Raw genomic sequence first — 21,711 nt, 5'->3', positions numbered from 1 at the left:
TCCAAATTTCCTTCTAACAGAATATACCAAACTGCACACCCACTAATAATGCATTAGAGTATCTGTATTTCCAATCTTTGAAAAAAATCTTGAAAAAAATGCCTCCCTAACTCCAATAAATAAAAAGGGGAAAAAATGTGTTTTCTTCCTCTGAAGGTAAGGATCTGTTTCTTTTGTTTATTTTGGACCACTACCCTGCTATAATACTGCAATATATAAAAAAAAAAAAATCCTTTTCTATGCTGATCTGAAATGCACTTTTATTATATTCTACCTCCCTATGAATTTGGAACAATTTCTATTCTGTACTACTGACCTAATATATAGAATCACAATGTTTTCACCACTATTGTTTTTTTTTTCATCACTATAGTTTTGTGGGTTTTTTTTAAAGATTTATTTATCTAAAAGAGAGAGTGAGTGAGCAGGAGGAGGGGCAGAGGGAGAGAGAAACCCAAGCAGACTCCCTACTGAGGATGGAACCCAACACTGGGCTTGATCCCACGACCAGGAAACCATGACCCGAGCCGAAACCAAGAATCACTGAGCCACCCAGGTATCCCCATCATTATTGTCTTAGAATACATTTTTAATATATAAGAGAATTAGTTCCTTTTCTTTCATAACATTTCTGGGTAATCTTATTTTTTGCCTTTTAAATTTTAGATTCACCTTGCCTAATTCTTTAAAACTTTTCTGGTATTTTTATTGGTATCATGCTGTATTATAAATTAGAACAGTATTTTTCAGATACCGAATTCTAATGATAAGCCCCAATCTAAGTCTCTTTTGAGTCTAAAGTGATTCTACTACAGGTGATCTACTTTTTCATTATTTTTTTTTAAAGATTTTATTTATTTATTTGAGAGAGAGAATGAGATAGAGAGAGAGAACATGAGACGGGGGAGGGTCAGAGGGAGAAGCAGACTCCCTGCTGAGCAGGGAGCCCGATGTGGGACTCGATCCAGGGACTCCAGGATCATGACCTGAGCCAAAGGCAGTCGCTTAACCAACTGAGCCACCCAGACACCCGGTGATCTACTTTTTGAGAATACTGTAGGTCCAACTGAAAAACTGTACTGGTTAAGAGACAAGGGGAGCCATTACACAGCGTGGCTGTATCTAGAAGTGAAACTACAGCTTTTATGTTTCATCTCAATACAGATTTGTCATTGTTCGTGAGACAAAAAGTTCTTCACAGAGGCAGAAACTGTTCTCCAAATCACTTTCTGTGGCCCTAGTGTAGAGAATTATAGCTGAAATAAGCGGTTCAGAATTCCATCCTATATAAAGAACTTACAATGAGTGGTTTACTATACATTTAGAGCACCAGGATGAAGTGGGATCCTGAATCTGAGGGGGGAAAAAAAATTAACAGTGGGACCTAGAAAGATGTTTGTCCCACCCCCTACTCCCAACTCATTTAAAAGACCAGCATTTCAGGTAAGTACAGAGAATTGCATAAAACTAAAAACTTATGTGTTCAAGTATGTAGATGAAAGGAATGGACTCCAAAGGTCCTATTAAGTGACAGGCAGAACTTCAGCCTAAGAAAAGCACCCATCCTAATCATGGCCAGCTCAGTCTTCGCAGGCACATCTAGGTCCTAGGCCTCTATCAGTCTCAAATTTCTTTGCCCAGAAATCCATCTGAATCTATAGTTTTTGACCCTTATAGCTTTACTAATAATAGCACCACAGTCATGATTTTTAACCAAATTACTTCAACCGGCCTTGACAGTAATTGTTTCCTTTTGGGTGGATAATTTTCTAACTCTGGGAAAATACAGAAATCGATATAGAAATTAGGAAGTCAACCAAAACCTACAGTATTAATATTTTAGTGCTACTATATATATGTAATAATTTATTTTGATATTTTATGTTCTATTTATTAAGATATTTAAAAGAGAAAAAAATTGATATGCTAAACTTACAAGTTTACAAGTTTAATTTATTGGACATTAAAAATTATTTAAGTTTGGGGCACCTGGGTGGTTAAGCATCTGACTCTTGGTTTCAGCTCAGGTCATGATCTCAGGGATCCTAAGATGGAGTCCTAAGTCAGGCTTGGTGCTCAGCATTGAGTCTGCATGTCCCTCTCCCTCTTCTTCTTCCCCAGCTCGCTCGCTCTCTTTTCTCTCTTAAATAAATAGACAAAATCTTTAGAAAAAAGAAAAAGATTTAAAGTTTTAGGAAGATTTGTTTACTGGTAAATCTGCCTTGTAAACTGCGTGAAATATATAAGGGAACCAGAGAAACATAACTATAACTCAGAATATTTAGGAATGTAATTAGGCATGAAAGTGTCAGCCAACATTTAAAGAGCAAAATTTACTCTTCCTTATCTGCCATTAAAACCCAATGACAAGGGGTGCCTGTGTGGCTTAGCTGGTTGTGTGTCGGACTCTTGGTTTCAGCACAAGTCATAATCTCATGGGTCGCAGGCCTGAGTCCCACATGGGTCTCTGTGCTCAGCAAGGAGACTGCTTGAAGATTCTCTCCCTCTTCCCCTGCCCCCCACTCACATGTGTGCACGCTCTCTCGCTCTAAAATAAATCAATCTAAAAAAAAACAACAACAAAAACAATAACAAGACCATAGCAATCAAACAACAGTAAGAAATAAAAGGCATCCAAATTGGTAAAGAAGTAAAACTTTCACTATTTGCAAATGACACGATACTATATATAGAAAACTCTAAAGGGGTGCCTGAGTGGCTCAGTCAGTTAGGCCTCCGACTTTTGATTTTGGCTCAGGTCCTGATCTTGGGGTTGTGAGATCGACACCCCCCGTCAGGCTCTACGCTCAGTGGAGAGTCTACTTAAGGTTCTCTCTCTTCTTCTCCCTCTGCCCCTCCCCGCCACACACCCAAGTGCACATGCACACGCACACACACACACGTGTGCTCTCTCACTAAAGTGAATAAACCTTTAAAAAAAGAAAGAAAACTCTAAAGACTGCACCAAAAAACAACTAGAACTGATAAATGAATTCAGTGAAGTCACAGGATACAAAACCAATGGACAGAAATCCATAGCATATCTATACACGAGTAATGAAGCAGCAGAAAGAGAAATTAAGAAACCAATCTCAGTAACAACTGCAACAAAATAAAAAAATAACTAGGGATAAACTTAGCCAAAGAGGCTAAAGACCTGTACTCTGAAAACTATAAAATGCTGATGAAAGAAATTGAAGACAACACAAAGAAATGAAAAGACGTTCCATGCTTATGGACTGGAAGAACAAATAGTGTTAAAATGTCTGTATTACCCAAAGCAATCTACACATTTAATGCAATCTCTATCAAAATAGCAACAGCATTTTTCACAGAACTAGAAGAAAAAATCCTAATATTTACACGGAACCACCAAAGACCCTAAATAGCCAAAGCAATCTTAAAAAACAAAACTGGAGGTATCACAATTCCAGACTTCAATTTATATTACAAAGCTATAGTAATCCAAACATTATGGTACTGATAAAAAAAACAGACACAATGATCAATGGAACAGAATAGAAAGCCCAGAAAGAAACCCATAATTTTTTTTTTTTAGATTTTATTTATTTATTTGTTAGAGAGAAAGAGAGCACAAGCAGGGGGAGCAGCAGAGGGAGACGCAAGCTCCCTGCTGAGCAAGGAGCCTGATATGGGACTCGATCCCAGGACTCTGGGATCATGACCTGAGCTGAAGGCAGACGTTTAACCAACTGAGCCACCCAGACGTCCCGAAACCCATAATTATATGGTCAATTAATCTTCAATAAAGGAGGCAAGAATAAGCAATGGGAAAAAGTCTCTTCAACTAACAGTGCTGGGAAAACTGGACACCTACATGCAAAAGAAACTGTACCATTTTCTTATACCATAAACAAAAATAAACTCAAAATGAATTAAGAACCTAAATGAGACACCTGAAACCATAAAAATCCTACAAGAGAGCACAGGCAGTCATTTCTCTTGACATCAGCCATAACAGCATCTTTTTAGATATGTCCTAAGGAAAGGGAAACAAAAGCAAAAATACACTATTGGGACCACATCAAAATAAAAAGCTTCTACACAGCAAAAGAAACAACCAAGAAACTAAAACACAACCTACTGAATGGAGAAGATATCTGCAAATGACCTATCCAATAGTCAATATCCAAAATACATAAAGAACTTATACAAGTCAACACCAAATTAAAAAAATAATTTAAAAATGGGCAGAAGACATGGACACTTCTGCAAAGAAGACATACAAATGGCCAACAGACATATGAAAAGATGTTCAACATCATTCATCATCAGGAAAATGCGAATCAAAACTACAATGAGATTTTACCTCACACCTGTTAGAATGGCTAAAATCAAAAAGACAAGAAACAACAAGTGTAGACCAGGATGTGGAGAAAAAGGAACCTTCATGCACTGTTAGTTGGACTGCAAACTGCTACAGCTACTGTGAAAAGACAGCATGGAGCTTCCTCAGAACGTTAAAAATAGGAGAACCCTATGATCCAGTAATCACACTACTGGTTCTTTAGTCAAATAATACAACACCACTAAGTCAAAGGAATACATACAGCCCTATTTTGTTGCAGCATTATTGACAACAGCCAAACTATGGAAGCAGCCTAAGTGTCCATCAATAGATGAATCAATAAAGAAGAGGTGGTGTGTATAAATACAATGGAATATTACTCAGCCATAAAAGAGAGTAAAATCTTGGCATTTTTTAATGACATTGATGGAGCTAGAGCATATAATACTAAGCGAAATAAGCCAGTCAGAGAAAGACAAATACCTTATGATCACACTCATATGTGTTATTTAAGAAACAAATGAGCAAAGGAAAAAAAAAAAGAGAGAAACAAACCAAAAAACAGACTATGAACTATAGATAACAGAGGGTTACCAGAGGGGAGGTGGGTGGAACAGATGAAGAGGATTACAGCACACTTAACGCGGCGCCTGGGGGGCTCAGTCGGTTGAGCGACTGCCTCCGGCTCAGGTCACTATCCCGGAGTCCCGGGATCAAGTCCCGCGTTGGGCTCCCTGCTCGGCAGGGGGTCTGCTTCTCCCTCTGACCCTCCCCCCTCTTGTGCTCTCTCTCTCTCATTCTCGCTCTCAAATAAATAAATAAAATCTTTAAAAAAAAAAAGTACACTTAATGACCACTGAGTGATGTATGCAAGTATGCAAGTGCTGAATCACTATACTGTACACCTGAAACTAAAGTAACACTGTATGTTAACTACACTGTAATTAAAATACCCAATGACAATACACATGGCACTCAACTTGTGGTGAGTTCTATGGGTCAACCATTTTTAAAGAAAACTACAGAAACAGATGACTATGGGGAATATGGTCTTGAGTGGAAAATTTCTATATCCACCCTAAGATCAACACATTTCCTTAAATTAGTATCATTTCCTCTAAGTATTTTTTCAGTGCGCATGTACATTAAAACCATTCACAAATATTAGATGCTAATAAAAAATGAAAATAGGCTTCCTGCATGTGACTACATTTCAAAGAAGAAATGGCTTCTTTTATAAAAGCATGTCTTATATCCACATAGCACAAAACAAGCAGAGCATTTTTTCATGCTGCCCAGAAAACATTCTGTAATCAAAACCACAAAAGGGCTGCTTTTATGATTTCCTCATGGAAATCATGGCCTTTACAGTGAGAACACACAGCAACAGCTACAATAAATTCCAGCTGCTGTGGTAAGGATTATTATACTATGGGTTAGCTGCTGAATGGGCCCAACACTGAGCCACCAATTCTATTTACTTAAGCAAAACATAGCCCCTCAAATGGCAATTATTTCCAGATATTTAAACCCTGGATTAACCAAAGTAACTAGGAATTTAATATCAGTTTCATTCCCTTAAACTGTAACACTATTACCAGACTTTCAAAAATATTTTCTACCTATAAATGTAGATATTTTGCATCATACTGACAAAACTAAAGAGCTAATACCAACTATTCCATTCCCTAAAAATCTCCAAAGCTACTTCTTTACAGATAATTTCAAGTTTAACAGGAGAAACTCTGAACCATTCAGGGTCAATATCTGAGTGGAGCAATCCCATTCTACTTCCTTAATAATTTTCTTTTATACACACATTTCCTCATTCTCTCACATTTGGTGAATGAATTATTCCTAACGTGTGTGTGTGTGTGTGTGTGTGTGTGTGTGTGTGCACGCGCGCACACGCGCGCACGAGAGAGAGAGAGAGAGAGAGAGAGAGAAATACCTAAACCCACCAGAGAGCTTCTAAAAGACTGGTACCCACAATAAGATGCTAGCAAGTCAGGGAAATTGGTATATCTGAAAGCAGCCACACGAACATGAAACCAAGAAACTACAAAAATAATAAATATGTATTTTCTGGGTTTTTTTCCATCTCTAAAATTGATATAATATTTTCCTATCATTAGCCAAACATAGGCTTATCAAGATGCCTCACTAATCAGGGGCGCCTGGGTGGCTCAGTCGTTAAGCGTCTGCCTTCGGCTCAGGTCATGGTCCCAGGGTCCTGGGATCGAGCCCCGCATCGGGCTCCCTGCTCCGCGGGAAGCCTGCTTCTCCCCCTCCCACTCCCCCTGCTTGTGTTCCCTCTCTCACTGTGTCTCTCTCTGTCAAATAAACAAATAAAATCTTTTAAAAAAAAAAAAAAAAGATGCCTCACTAATCAGATAATTATAAAAATTAACTTATTCAATATATATTCACTGAGCTCCTACTACATGTTAGCCCCCCACAAAAAATTTTTAAAATACACAGATAAAATAAATATAACTCAGCAAGTATAATAAACATATTTTTAAGTGTATAAAAATGAATACACCGAAGAGGTAAAAGATGTTATGTACAGACTATAAGATATTAAAAATGAAGTGCAGGGCGCCTGGGTGGCTCAGTTGATTAGGTGACTGCCTTCGGCTCAGGTCATGATCCTGGAGTCCCAGGATCGAGTCCTACATCGGGCTCCCTGCTCAGCGGGGAGTCTGCTTCTCCCTCTGACCCTCTTCCCTCTTGTGCTCTCTCTTTCTCTCCCTCTCAAATAAATAAATAAAATCTTTAAAAAAAAAAAAATGCAGTATTGGGCGCCTGGGTGGCTCAACTGGTTAAGCATCTGCCTTCGGCTCAGGTCATGATCTCAGGGTCCTGGGATCGAGTCCCGCAACAAGCTCCCCACTCAGCAGGGAGTCTCCTTCTCCCTCTTCACCTACCCCTCCTCCTGCTCATGCTTGCTCATGCTTGCTCATGCTTGCTCTCTCTCAAATAAATAAAATCTTGAAAAAAAATGAAGAGTGGTATAAGTAGGTAGAAGTAACAGTAAGTTCTAGTTTATAGCAATTTTGAAACAAGCAACAAATAAGACTTTAAAATCTGGCCTACAAAGATGTCCAAATAGGAATTTTAAAAACTTGGGTTTTTTTTTTAAGATTTTATTTATTTATATGAGATCATGACCTGAGCTGAAGGCAGATACTTCAATGACTGAACCACCCAGGAGCCCCGGATTTTTAAAAACTCTTAACAGAAGTACTCCAATCCCTTTTATACTTTATTTATAAAGAGTACTAAAGTCTGGCTTCATGCTCAGGGGTGAAAGAATATCAACGTTCCAATTAATGGTAAGCATTTAGTGAAACATTAGATGCATTAAATTAACAAGACAAGATGCTCACTGTAATCACAATGTTCCACAAGTTCTAGACAATGTAATTAGTAAGTGAGCCAATATGATATAAAATCTGAAAAGGATAAGCAAAATTTAAAACTATGTTTAATTACAAATAGACTATATTCCCAGAAAAGCTAAGTGAATCAATTGCAAGACTATTAGAAATACTATGTGAATTTGTTAGGTTGGCTGATTAAACTTAACAAAGAATAATCACCTTCCTAATGCTCACAATAAAGAGACGAATTTAAGCAGTACAACACCATGAAGAGGCACTGCAACAGAGGTTTAGCACATGGATATCAGTGCCAAACAGATACAGAGTATAATCTCAACTCTATTACTTCCTAGCTACATAAACCACCATAAAATCACCTAAGGTCTCTAAGTTTTCTCAAGTATAAAAATGAGTCCTTGTCAATGCTGACCGCGGAGGTGACACCATGGGCACAAGGTAGAGGGGCAAGTTAGCTCTCACGGCTGTGGGTGGTGGGAGAGCTAATTCAGGGGAGGGGGAAAATGGGGGAGGGAGGGTCGGGCAGCCCTGCACCCACTTTTTAAATTTTTTCCAGTGCCGCAGCGTCAACCCCTCGGTGCACATGGACCTCACTCCTGGAGTGACAAGAGCCACTGCCTAACCTGGAAGGAGGAATGCCCACTCCTGAGCAGGCCTCACTAGTGGAGGAGGGGCAACCACAGAAAGGAAGCTGCCTCCACTGGCCCAGGCATGAAACCAGACACCACAGCCACCTTCCTAAAGGAGCAGCTCAACTGAGAAGTCATTTCCTTGGAAATCAACAGATGTGCCAAATACTGGTATAAAGGAACCTGGAGGTTCTGACACTGTTCATGCCAACAACGATGCCATCAGGACAGCACTGGCACAAGGGACCCTCTATTCACCAGCACAGACATCTCTCCATAAAAGATCATTGGGTAACTCAAGAAGTCCAACAAAAATGAATTCTTATTCCAAGACTAGATACCAGTAGAAGCAAGGAGTTTCCACAACAGCTAGAATTTGAGTAAGACAGACAATAGACCACAGCATTCATTCATGGGATCAACTAATAACCATTTGGTGAGAAACTCAAGAGCTGAAGGACAAACACTTGTTCAGCCATCAGTAGCCAATCGGGCCATGAGAAGAGTTAGTTTAGCTCCATCTACAGCAGTCTTTCTTTTGTTATCAGGAGGCACGTCTCCTTCAAAGGGGTTACAGAAAACTTCTCTGGAGAGTAGATTCGGCTCTGTGTCAGTGAGTGACTCCCAACCACGGAACCCCAGTGCATGTTCCTTCACTCCATTACCTGCTCAGCAGGCAGCCTCACCATAGTCTGCATACAGACTCACTTCCCCCGTAGTTGTACACCGGGCTGGATCAGTCACCTCCCAGAAGACTTCCAATCCCAACTGACCAACCTCTCAGTACCAAACCACTACCGAAGTAGGGTCCCCACTGATCCTGATGGGAGGCACAGACTCAAGTAGCTTCCCATCCCAAGGCCAAATGGGGTCATTGTCCCCCAAACACTGAGGGATGACCACCGCACCACACACTGTGACCTTCACTGTAAGGGACTGTTCATGACATAGAACAACTTGGACAGCAGCAGTATGCCATTTAGGAAGAGTATGGTTCCACATCGGCCAGACAGCCCGAAAGGCTTAAGAGTTCCTGTGGGAGGCAGTACAACCAGCTTGGGAAAGACCTTCGTTCAGCTCTGTCTCCCAACCTGCTCATCACTCCTATAAAGGAGGGGAAGACCTATTACAGCCCAATGTTATCGCAGACCAAACCACGGAACCGTAGAAATCCAAAGATCATAGGCAGCACTATATTGCCCAGGTACAGTAGGTGTTGGAAACGTGCAAAGGATGTCCAGCCAGCAAAGCGCCCTTACATACCAAAGAAATAATTATGCTCTGAACACAAGAGCTACCTGCCCGAAGCCCTACAGGCCAATACAGCACCGAGTGCAGGAGTGCAATTATAACAAGCTGCAGCATGCAACACCACATGTGATACTGGCACAAGATCCCCATCAATAGACAGTATTCAGAAAGACCCCAGGGAGTTTGCCTGGCACAACCCCAAGCTGCCTGAAGTCATTCACACGCTGCAGCACCCTTCCCATCAGGTGAGGCAAACGCAGCAGCCTACCTGCAGCACCCATGGTTTGGCAACAACAAAGTACAGATGGAGGTGTATAGGTAAGGAAGAATCAAGCACCCGTTCGACTTTTTGGACGACAGAGTTTTGGAAGTTTGGAGGAATGCTGTGGGGTGCCCTCCAAAACCTTCTTTTTGCAAGTCTACAGATGAAAATAAAATAGCAATAAAAAAAAACATTGGTAGGATACCTGCCTTGTTCCAACTGATGAGAAAATCTACTGATGCCGAAGTAAGGGAATTTGTTAACAGGAGTTCTTTGGAATTTATCTCCATGTGATGTTATAAAGATGACAGTCAATCAAGATACTCTCTCAACCTTAACAAACACTATGCATGTTCCAGTTATTCTAGATGGAATAGCTCTTTTCATGATGATCACAAAATTAAATTTCAGACTTCACTTGTTCTGCCTAATACGACAGGTTGCCAGCTCCACAGGGGAGGAAGTGAAGAAGTACATGCAACCCTGTGAGGTGCTAGTAAACTCACTTTTGCATGGGATCCACACGTGTGGACACATGTGATCACAACACCAAGATTGTGATGAACTGCATTTCCACCCCACGGAACCTGTCCCATCAGTTGCAACTGGAGGCCCCTCAGGCCTGGCTGCTGGGGCTGAATTAACTGGATGCCTTACCAGGAAAAGAATCTCCCAATAAGGACTTGGAGCCCAGCTGTCAGGGGGCAGAGAAAAAGAGAAGGACACAAGAGGATCAATGGGATGGAGCTGGTCATACCCCAAGACTGCCACAGTACTCCAAAGGGGCTGAGATGCTGTGGCATCCACCAGCGGTAAAACCGTATCTGATTCTTCTACCAGGAAGTTGCACGCCAGCTACCTTGGAAGGCTCTGCTGGATCTCTCCAGAGCCTCTGTTGGAAACTAGTTTGCAGAGTACATCCAGGTGACCATCCACAAATACAAAGGGCTGCCCATCCTTGTAGGACTTCTGAAAGCAGATAATGATAGATGCTCCATCTGAAGCAACTGCTTTGAGGGATATGGTGCTAGATGTTTGGGACAAAAAGCTCACAGGTAAATACACCATGAGAGACCCGGCCAACCAGCTTCCCAGTAGCACTGGCCCCCATGTACTGTCTGATTGAGACCATCTGCTGTGCTCCGCATGAGGTCACCAGCAAAAACATGGAGAACAACAAAGTCCTGGCCAACTCAGGGGGGATAGAGACATAACCAAGGGCAGAGGAGACAGATCATCGCTGCAAAGTGGTGAAGGCAGCAGCCCAGGTCTTGAATACAATATGGCAATATGAGGATCTCCAAACCATTTCTAAAAAGGATGGGTGCAATCAAAACTATTTTGTTATACCTTTATTTTACATTCGAGTGAGAGAGACCAATTCAAATTGCATCCTTCTTTGTCTACCACTGACGAACAGATGTCACCCATCATTTGTCAGCAGCATCTCCTCCTCACCAGCACAGTTACGAATCAGAAACCCTCACTCAATACAATAGGACCCAGCCACCTATGCAGTATTACAGTAGCCAAAAGAAAACCAAACAAAGGCTTATACTCTGGCTCCAGCAAATCTTCACCAACTTATATCAGTTCCTATTCCTCACCAGCAAGAAAACAAAACAGCTGTTTTGTTCAATCAAAAAATGATTCCAACAGTAAGAACTCTGCCATATACAGATGTGTCTGCTGTCTCCTCATAGCTATAAAGATCCTTATTTTCATGAAAGAGTTCACTTCCCAGCTATTACTAATTATTCAACACAGTATGGACTGAAATCAACCACAAATTATACAGACTTATTCCACGAAACAACGTTCTTATAGAGCAGAAGAGTACCCAGGGTTCCCAGACTTATGGGTTGTAGCATCAAGATGCTCAGCAGAACTACTCTATCTAATCTTTTTTTGAATGAGAAGAAAAGCCTGCCTTGCTGATTTGCTGAAATGTCCAAGTATGAAATGTATGAGTAAAGAGCACTTTTTTTTCTTTTTTGAAGAATTAGCAGTGAAATGAGGAAACCTTTGGGAGAAAAGACTTTGACTTTCTAAGCTCTACTTAGGTGTCAGATGTAATTACTTGTAGATTCTGTAGTCTGGTAAAGGTGTGGGCAATGCAATAAAGAAGTTTAAGAAATGGATGAAATGAGATGGGGGATGTGTAGGTAAAATCAAAGGAGAGGGGATTTTTTAAATGTGAATAAAGTTATGTTCTGATAGTTTGGACAGAAAAAGAAATGAAATGAACATCCCTGTTTTATTGCTATTACTAAAAAAAATTGTTAAACAGTTAAGATAATGTTGAAAAGTATACAGAGTATGTCATTTAGCAGTTCAACTCATGTAAGGCATTATTTGTATTATTAATAACAGAAACCACTTTGTCCCTTAAGTAAAAAAGAGATATTAATACAGTGTGTGCATTATATTAACCTTTCTAAAATCTGAAGAATTCTGAAACCCCAGTATATCTGGCCTCAAGATTCTGAATAAGGCAAACAAACAAACAAATCTGAATATGGGATTGAGGACTGTACATTTTTCTAATGCTTTATTAGGAAAAAATGAATAATTTATATATATATATATTTTTTTTTTTTTTAAAGATTGCCAATTCCGGGTTCCCCACAATTGTTTTACCAGCTTCAGAGGTAGCAGAGGTTCAGTAGGCGTCTCCACCAAAGAGCTAATCACAAGAAATGATGGATACTCCTTTTCCTCTACAACCCTAACCTTGTTTAGTAAGAGATTATTAATCTCAGTTAAAAATCCTACTATATACTAGTAGGATTATTCACATCATGTCAGCCTATTCCAGTTAACAATAAACTACTTAGCAATGGCATGGACTATGTATTTATCACCTTAACTCTTCTACTTAATACTTGAATCCTTGTAATCAATCAATGAATGGCCTTTTCTGCTGCCTTACAAACCTGATAATGGACTGCATTATCAGAGACCTACTTGCCTAATTCACAGTTCAAGTTTTATTAAGTCCCTTGAGTTATCATTATATAGTTTAGAATAAAAGATGTATCAGTTAAGATGGTTTCATATACATGAAACATGAAATCCTAAGCCAACTGGATTAAACTGAATTTTTTCCTTTAAATTTTTTATTGTTATGTTAATCACCATACATTACATCATTAGTTTTTGATGTAGTGTTCCATGATTCATTGTTTGTGCATAACACTCAGTGCTCCACGCAGAACGTGCCCTCTTTAATACCCATCACCAGGCTAACCCATCCCCCCACCCCCCTCCCCTCTAGGACCCTCAGTCTGTCCCTCAGAGTCCATCGTCTCTCATGGTTCATCTCCCCCCTCCGATTCCCCCCCCTTCATTTAATGGCTCATGTAAACTAAATAAAGTCTAGAGGTATACTATCTTCAGGGAAGAATGGATCTAGTGGTCAGGGCATGGTTTTTCTCTGTTCTACTCCTTCAGTGTTTGCTTCTTATTCAACTGGTTTCCTTTTATGGTCAGAAGGTAGCTTCCAGGACTTTAATGAGTACATTTTGATTTCTGTTGAAATTCAGCCAAAAAAAAAAAAAATAAGTGCCTTTATCCCAGCATTCCTAGCAAATATCCTAAGATCATTCTGATTCATCTAGGTGAGATCACATGCCTGCTGTGACTGCCTTAGGTTAGGGCACATGTTCCATTCTGACAAACTCTTCGTAGTATTTATGAAATAAAGTACATTAAAGTTGACCTTGGTGATTTCAACTTCTAATATTACTGAATGGTATTACTGAATTAAAATCGATATGTTAAGCATATCATACAACTTTCACTACCTTCTTAAAAAGTTATTCCCCCAAACTTTAATAACAACCCAAGGAAAAAAAATTAACTTTCCCTGAATGAAAATCACATATTCAAGGATTCAAATGTATTACAAAATTACCCACAGGCTTTATGATTTTCCTTTTTAACACAACAGAAACCAACACCCTATATCTTCTCAAAGCAAAAGAGGTATATATCCGACTTTTTCAAGATTACAACAGTAGAATTTAAATAGTGAAGAGTACATGATTAGCTTGAGTTAGGAAAAAAAATGTTTTTGTTTCATAGAGCCTTAAAATAGAAGTAACTAAATAATCCATCCTGTAACTCAAGACTCCTCTTACAAGCTACTAGATTCACCATGAAACCTACCCCCCACACACAGACACACAACTAGGTCCTAAGAGCAGATCAAAGATGTACACCTTAGGGAGCCTTTTTGTGAATGTGCATTTCAAAGTCAAATACTAATTATTTCTGAATTACTATGTTTCTTACTTTTTATGTCCCTTATTCCTATAATGAGCAGAGAAAACAGAACATAAACTATTGTTTTTATGCCAGAGAAGATAGTGAAATTTATTACACTGAAAGCCAGTACTCAAATATATAGGAAAAGAACTGATATTAACAGTAAAGTCGAAGAAAAACAAAAGACAGAATATAAGCACCATTTTTTTTAGAGTAGAACTAACCACCTGAATATGTGTTATACAATAATCATCTTAAAAGCCAAACTTCATTTATAATCCTGCAGGGAAGCAGTGTGGTTAAAGAAAAGGATTTGAATTAAAAGAAAATCTCTGTAGGGGCACCTGGGTGGCTCAGTCAGTTGGTTTTGGCTCACTTCATGAGCTGGGAGTCTACTTAAGATTTCCTCTCTCCCTCTCTGCCCTTCCCCCTTCTCTGAAATAAATAAAACAAGAAAGAAAGAGAGCGCGAGAGAGGAAGAAAAAAAAGAAAAGAAAAGAAAAGAAAAGAAAAAGAAAGAAAAGAAGGAAAGAAAATCTCTAATTGTTCAATTCTGTAGATTGGTTTTTCAAATACTCAACTGTTCAAACAATTCAATTCAGTAAATATGCACTAATGGCTTTATTAAGAAGACAGTAATGGTATTACACAGAGGAGGATATAAACACAGCCCTTAACTGCACAAAGTTTTGGGGCGCCTGGGTGGCTCAGTTGTTAAGCGTCTGCCTTCAGCTCAGGTCGTGATCCCAGGGTCCGGGGTTCGAGCCCCGCATCGGGCTCCCTGCTCCGCGGGAAGCCTGCTTCTCTCTCTCCCACTCCCCCCACTCGTGTCTCCTCTCTCGCTGCGTCTCTCTCTGTCAAATAAATAAATAAAATCTAAAAACAAACAAACAAAAAAAAACTTCACAAAGTTTACAATGTGCCTCAAAAGCAACATATACAAAGGAGCATTACTGGACAGCACAGAACATAATCAAGGAGAAATAAATGAATGAGACACTAAAGACAGTGGGTAATCAGAAAGAGGAGAAATCAAATGAGAGGATTTCTACAGCCAGTAACAGAAAACCTAAGGGCAAAACTGCTTAACATTAAGGAAATTTGTTATCTCACATCACAAGGAATCCACAGTTAGGGTGATTCTATGTACATTACATGGAGCCCCAGTTCTACTTCTCTGCCGTTCTATTGCGTCTGCCTTCCTTTACATAAGGGCATCACTTTCAGGCTAGTAGCAAAATGGCCATAGCAGTTCCAGATGTCACACCCAGATAAAACCAACTCTAGGAAGTAGAGGGATCAACTTTTTCCTTCTTTCACAAAACCAAGAAAACCTTTCCCAGAATCCTCTTACAGACTTCCCTTCTATTACTCAGTGGCCAAAACTGGATCTATTCATAAAATGATTCCCAAGGCAAGGACACCTACCATTAATCAAGATTAGAGTGGATGCTGTTAATTATCATGACCATCATTTTAATGTTAGCTGAATATTTCAAGAAGACAGGCCTTGGAAGATGGTATAATTAGGCAAAGAAATAAAAGAAAAATACAATGACAAAGGAAAGGATGTGCCTAACTGAATAAAAAAAAGTCAAACTGCAACCATACACTAAACACACTGTTAGGGACAAGGAACTTTCCTAAGCTGCACTGCTGTCATTCTCTGTAATACAAAAATTAATTTACTATTCAACAGAGAGTAAATGCTAAGAATGGAGGAGGAGGAGTTCTCTTTTTATGAAAAGGATTTAGTCAATTATCAGTGGGGACAGTCAGACTCACCACTCCTTGTCAGTGGAGTCACCCATTTAGCTATCTCTGGGTTGAGAACATTCCATATTATGCATACAGATGACTACAGACTCACTGTCAATAAAAGTTGTTCCTTGAAGGTTTCCTCTCATTTGGGTTCCAGGTGTCAGTCAAACATCCACAGACTTGCAACTGGCCCTATGTGCAAATGAAAGCATGCAATTAGGAAGCAAAAAGCTACAGGGAACAATTCCCCCCTCCCCCATCTATATTAACTGATCCATAAGAAAACTGAATTTAAATACCAGATTCAATAAACCCCATGTTCAAACTAAGCAACTTGCATTGCAAAGGCTGTAGTGTGCTTATTACATGGTTACCACCCTTTCACATCATATAAATTTATTGCTGTGTCCACAGAATACCAGATACAACTCTTAGCAGAAGTTGCCCACTGGGTAGAATCCAACACACATTTATGTGTGGTGGACACAAATAAGGTTGACCTACACTGCATGTTAAAGGACAGCTGCCTACATTTATAAATCAGAAGAAGACTCAACATGGAAATCAAGATTTCTGACCTCTCTTGGGGAAAAAAAAAAATTAGAAGATCTAGTGATAATGGGCCCACATTCCCACATGGTAACAATCTGTTGGAGCTGATTAGCAGCTAATCCTTTGGATGGGTCACAGGCTTTGCAGTTGCCTGCAGATGTCATCACTCTCTCATAACACAACTCAGTTATCTGTCTGGATCCTGCTGGCATCTGACTTTGCAAACTCTGCTATATTTTTATAATAGCTCACAGGGAACATTAATTACTATCAAAGCCAAGCATGTTTTTCTGCCTTGACAATACAATATAGTATGGGGCTAATGACTACATTGATTTTGGAGTCAGCAGGCCCTCGGTTTGAGTTCTAATTCTGCAATAACTAGCTGTGTGACCTCAGACCTATTTTTGACCTAAGATATATTTCTTCATTTATAAGCCTCCAAATAAACATATAAGCACTTGACACAGTCAACAAACAACAGGCCTAAAATCTACCATGTCCAAGCTGAAATGAAAATCCCAAATTCATTGCTTCCTCAGTCTTCTCCATCTCTGTAAGTTGCAATGTGATTCATGTGCATAAGCCTCAAACCTCAAAGTCCTTATCATATACTTTCCTTCATTCTCCCAAAACCAATACCAAGGTAATTGATTCTCTAAAATATGTAATTTGAATGAAATCTCAGAATCCCATAAGAATAAACAATGCCTCCATCAGAATCAATTACTTTCCTGAAATTACCTACAAATTCAACCATTTAAGTAATAGTAGTTTGAAGTTTCAAGGTTCCATATTATGAGGAATATTAATATTTCATTAAAAAAATGAAGACAGGGTGCCTGAATGGCTCAGTAGGTAGAGCATGCGACTCTTGATCTCGGGGTTGTAGGTTCGAGCCCCACACTGGGTGTAGAGATTACTTTAAAGAAAATGGGGTGCCCGGGTGGCTCAATTAAGTGTCTGACTTGATTTTGGCTCAGGTCATGATCTCAGAGCCATGAAATCAAGCCCCGCGTGGGGCTTTGTGCTCAGCAGGGAGTCTGCTTCAGGTTCTTTCCTTCTGCCCTTCCACTGGCTTGCTCTCTCAAATAAATAATCTTGTTTTTTAAAAAATGAAGACAAAATGCTGGGGATAATACCAATCACTCCTTGAAAGATACTGACCCATTACATTTTGTAAGCTTAGATGTTTCTTCCAATCTAAACTAACAATGAACTAAGATGCTATGCTTCATCTGAAAACAAAATTGAGATGGCTAGAATTAAAAAATCAACTGTTTCTATAGAACTGTTCAAAGAACAATAAAAAAATCCACTTTTGGAAATATTACCACTGGAAAATATGAATTACAAATTATCAAATGATGTGTAACAATGACAAATACATGGAGAGATACACTACTATGTTCAAAATTCAATGATCTTAACATGTAAATTCTCTCCAATTTGAGCAAAAGATTCCACGCATTTCTAATCAAAATCCCAGCAGCTTTTGTAAAAATTGAGAAGCTGATTCCAAAATTCACATGGAAATGCAAATGAGCTAGAACGGCCAAAACAACTTCAAAAATAATTAATATTGGAAGCCTTATACTACCTGACTTCAAGATTTGTTATAAAACTGCAAATATCAAGACAGTGTGGTACTGAAAAGAGACAGATCAATAAAACAAAATTGAGTCCAGAAATAAACCTTGCTACAAAGGCAGTTCAGTGGGGAAAGGGAGAGCCTTTTCAACAAATGGAGCTGGAATGACTGGATGTCCATACCTGGTGCCACATATAAAAATTAACTCAAAATCAATCACAGCCCTAAAGGTAAAACCTAAAACTATAAAATTCCACAAAGAAAACATAGTAGAAATTTTTTGCGGTCTTAGACAAAAATTTCTTAGATAAAACACAAAAGTATGACATGTAAAAGACAAAAGTGACAAACAGGACTTCATCAAAATTACTAATTTCTGCTATCTGCAAGACACTTAACAAAACAAAAGACAACTCACATGCTGAAAAAAAAATAGATGCAAATCTCATGATCTGAAAATGGACTTATATTCAGAAAGAATACAAGAAAGGATGCTCAAAACTCATTAAGAAAACCCAATTTTATTTTATTTTATTTTTTAAGATTTTATTTATTTGAAAGAGAGAATGAGAAACAGAGAGCATGAGAGGGAAGAGGGTCAGAGGAAGAAGCAGATCTCCCGCTGAGCAGGGAGCCCGATGCGGGACTAGATCCCGGACTCCAGGATCATGACCTGAGCCGAAGGCAGTCGCTTAACCAACTGAGCCACCCAGGCGCCCCTATTTTATTTTTAAAGATTTTATTTATGTGAGAGAGAGCATGAGAGAGAGCATGGGGGGGGAGGGTCAGAGGGAGAAGCAGACTCCCTGGTGAGCAGGGAGCCTGATGTGGGACTCGATCCCAGGACTCCAGGAAGGCAGTCGCCCAACCAACTGAGCCACTCAGGCGCCCAAGAAAACCCAATTTTAAAAAAGAACAAATGGGGGTGCCTGGGTGGCTCAGTCGTTAAGTGTCTGCCTTCGGCTCAGGTCATGATCCCGGGATACCAGGATCGAGCCCCGCATCGCGCTCCGTGCTCCACAGGAAGCCTGCTTCTCCCTCTCCCACTGCCCCTGCTTGTGTTCCCTCTCTCGCTGTGTCTCTGTCAAATAAATAAAATCTTTAAAAAAATTTTAAAAATTAAAAAATAAAAAGGAACAAATGATCTTAACATACTCACCAATGATGTACACATAGCAGATAAGGACATGAAAATACACCTTAACATTATCATTCATTATGAAAATACAAACATTGGCAAGGATATGGAGCAAGTGGAACGATCATATGCTGTTGACGAGAATGTGAAATGGTAAAACCACTTTAGAATACAGTTTGTCAGTTTCTTAAAAAATTAAACACACACTTAACATACAAGCCAGCTATTCCTAGGTCTTGCCTAACAGAAATGAAAGTCTATGTTCACAAAAGACTGTTTTTAGCACCTTTATTTTTAATACCCAAAAGTGGAAACAACCCAATTATCCATCAAGAGGTGGATCGATAAACTAAGTATGGTAAAGCCATTCAATTTTACTACTTTCAAGAAAAATAATGGGGCGCCTGGGTGGCTCAGTTGGTTAAGCGACTGCCTTCGGCTCAGGTCATGATCCTGGAGTCCCAGGATCGAGTCCCGCATCGGGCTCCCTGCTCGGCAGGGAGTCAGCTTCTCCCTCTGACCCTCTTCGCTCTCGTGTTCTCTATCTCTCATTCTGTCTCTCTCAAATAAATAAATAAAATCTTTAAAAAAAAAAAAAGAAAAGAAAAATAATGAACTATCATACACTATTTAACATGGATGTATCTCAAAATAATTATGCTAAGAAGCCACACCAAGAGTATATTCTGTAGAATCCATATACACAAAACTCTAGAATCTCTAGGTACAGAAAGCAATTCAGTTGATTGCCTGGGAATAGAGGATGGTGGACAAAAAGACCTACAAATGGCTGGAAAAAAAAAAACCTTTTGGAGGTGCCAGATATTTTCATTATCTTGACTGTAGAGGTAATTTCACAAGTATAAAAACTTAAAAATTTATTAAACTGAACACTTAAATATGTGCAGTGAATTTTAAATCAAATTCTTTGCATATTAATAACTGATAACAAAACTGATTAATATGAAAGGCAAGACCCTTTCAATGCATTAACTATGAAAATCATAGCCACTATCTTTTTTTCTGAAAAATAATTCCATTGAAAAGTATATTATCTCAATGTTAAAGATCAAAACCATAATTACCAATCACAAAGAAAGCATATGCCAAAAATTGCACTCTAGCTAACCCCATATAATTCGGCATGGGCAAAAAGAAAATTTAGTGGATTTCATTATTACTCATTCAACTGCAGTCCATAAAGTACCCCAGGCTTTCATTACATTTGGTAGGAATTAGATTAAAAAAGTTTTTTTTCCACTGTCAACCAAAAACATTTTAATATAGTAATTTTATTAGCATTCATCCCAGTATCACTACTATACTATAATTCACATTCTGCTTAGAATTAATGAAGAAATCCTCAAATCAGATCCATTTTAATTGTTAACTGCTGGCAGGGCTTGGTGCTTTTTACATATTAAATGGCACCTCTATCCCCATCTGCCTATTATTTATACCGATAATGAGAAAATTACATTATTTCTTCAGCTGAATTTAATCATTAAATTTTAGTTTAGATAATATCAAAAGTGTGTAAGCCCATCTCTATCCAGAGATATCTATTCTCCAAGTTAACAGTCTCAGTTCCATCACACTGCTATGAAAAAGGGCTTCATCTTTAGAGAAGTGAGTTAGTAGTGCTACCTTAGAATACTTTTAGGGCAGTCACAGAGAAAAATCATGCTAGTTCTGCATCAGTACAAATGGCACAACTAGAATGAATGAGCAGAGGCTCTATTTCCCACATATTAGAACATCTTTCTGAGTCACTGCTGCCTCAAAGGGAACGTCCTGCCTTGGGACACCTATCATCAGCAGTCAGGGTATTACGGCAGCGATCTGAAAACACCAGATAGCTGATCTAGACCAGCTTTATGATTCCTTGCAACCCTCAGATGCTCTTATGAATTTAAAAATAAAAATCTGGGGCGTCTGGGTGGCTCAGTCGTTAGGCGTCTGCCTTCGGCTCAGGTCATGATCCCAGGGTCCTGGGATCGAGCCCCGCATCGGGCTCCTTGCTCTGCGGGGAAGCCTGCTTCTCCCTCTCCCACTCCCCCTGCTTGTGTTCCCTCTCTCACGCTCTCTCTGTTAAATAAATAAATAAATAAAATCTTTAAAAAAAAAAAAATAAAATAAAATAAAGTAAAAATCTATTTTTAAGTGCCCAAATCCACTGCAATTCAAAAGTCTTAGATTTAAGCCGGTCAAACTATAAGAAGCTAAAGCCATAAGTCTTACAGTAACATTTCTGTTTAGTTTCCACTTTTCCTCAATGAATAATGGCTTAAATTACCAGGCCTTGACCCTATTAAATTACTCTGATACTGAAAGAAAAATATGTACTAAGTATGTGTTCCATCTCCTTGCTCATTTAAGTCAAATGCTAATTCTTTCCTTCTTCCCAAAGAAATACAGATCTGGCAAAAACAATAAAGATCTATGAGAAATCTAGTTCAATTTCTTCATTTTACACACTGAAAACGGTAAAGAAATTTGCCCCCAAATTCTTAACTAATCAGTATACTATAAAACCTATTAGCAC

At 39.1% G+C, this 21,711-nt stretch overlaps 1 protein-coding gene and 1 pseudogene across 6 annotated transcripts in view; one reads left to right on the top strand and one right to left on the bottom strand.

Moving 5' to 3' along the window:
• The window catches only part of CDC42SE2 (CDC42 small effector 2), a 113,859-nt gene that overhangs the window by 59,966 nt on the left and 32,182 nt on the right, over positions 1–21,711 (bottom strand). For 4 of the 6 annotated variants that reach the window (XM_028103434.2, XM_028103435.2, XM_028103438.2 and 1 more), the window contains exon 2: positions 15,995–16,077. The exons of 1 other annotated variant lie outside the window; for it this stretch is intronic. The gene's annotated coding sequence lies outside the window, so the exon portion shown is untranslated. Of the gene's footprint in view, positions 1–15,909; positions 16,078–21,711 lie in introns of those variants that run through there. One more of the 6 variants, XM_028103436.2, reaches the window with a different exon arrangement.
• Positions 8,349–11,767, top strand: LOC114209392 (plakophilin-4 pseudogene; annotated as a pseudogene).

Source organism: Eumetopias jubatus, unplaced genomic scaffold, assembly GCF_037043125.1.
Source record: "Eumetopias jubatus isolate StellerSeaLion01/CBP00866 unplaced genomic scaffold, mEumJub1_p1.0 scaffold_5, whole genome shotgun sequence".
In the NCBI taxonomy this organism is placed as follows: domain Eukaryota; kingdom Metazoa; phylum Chordata; class Mammalia; order Carnivora; family Otariidae; genus Eumetopias; species Eumetopias jubatus.
Note: the sequence above shows the minus strand (reverse complement) of the source record. Positions and strands in the feature narration are given on the sequence as shown.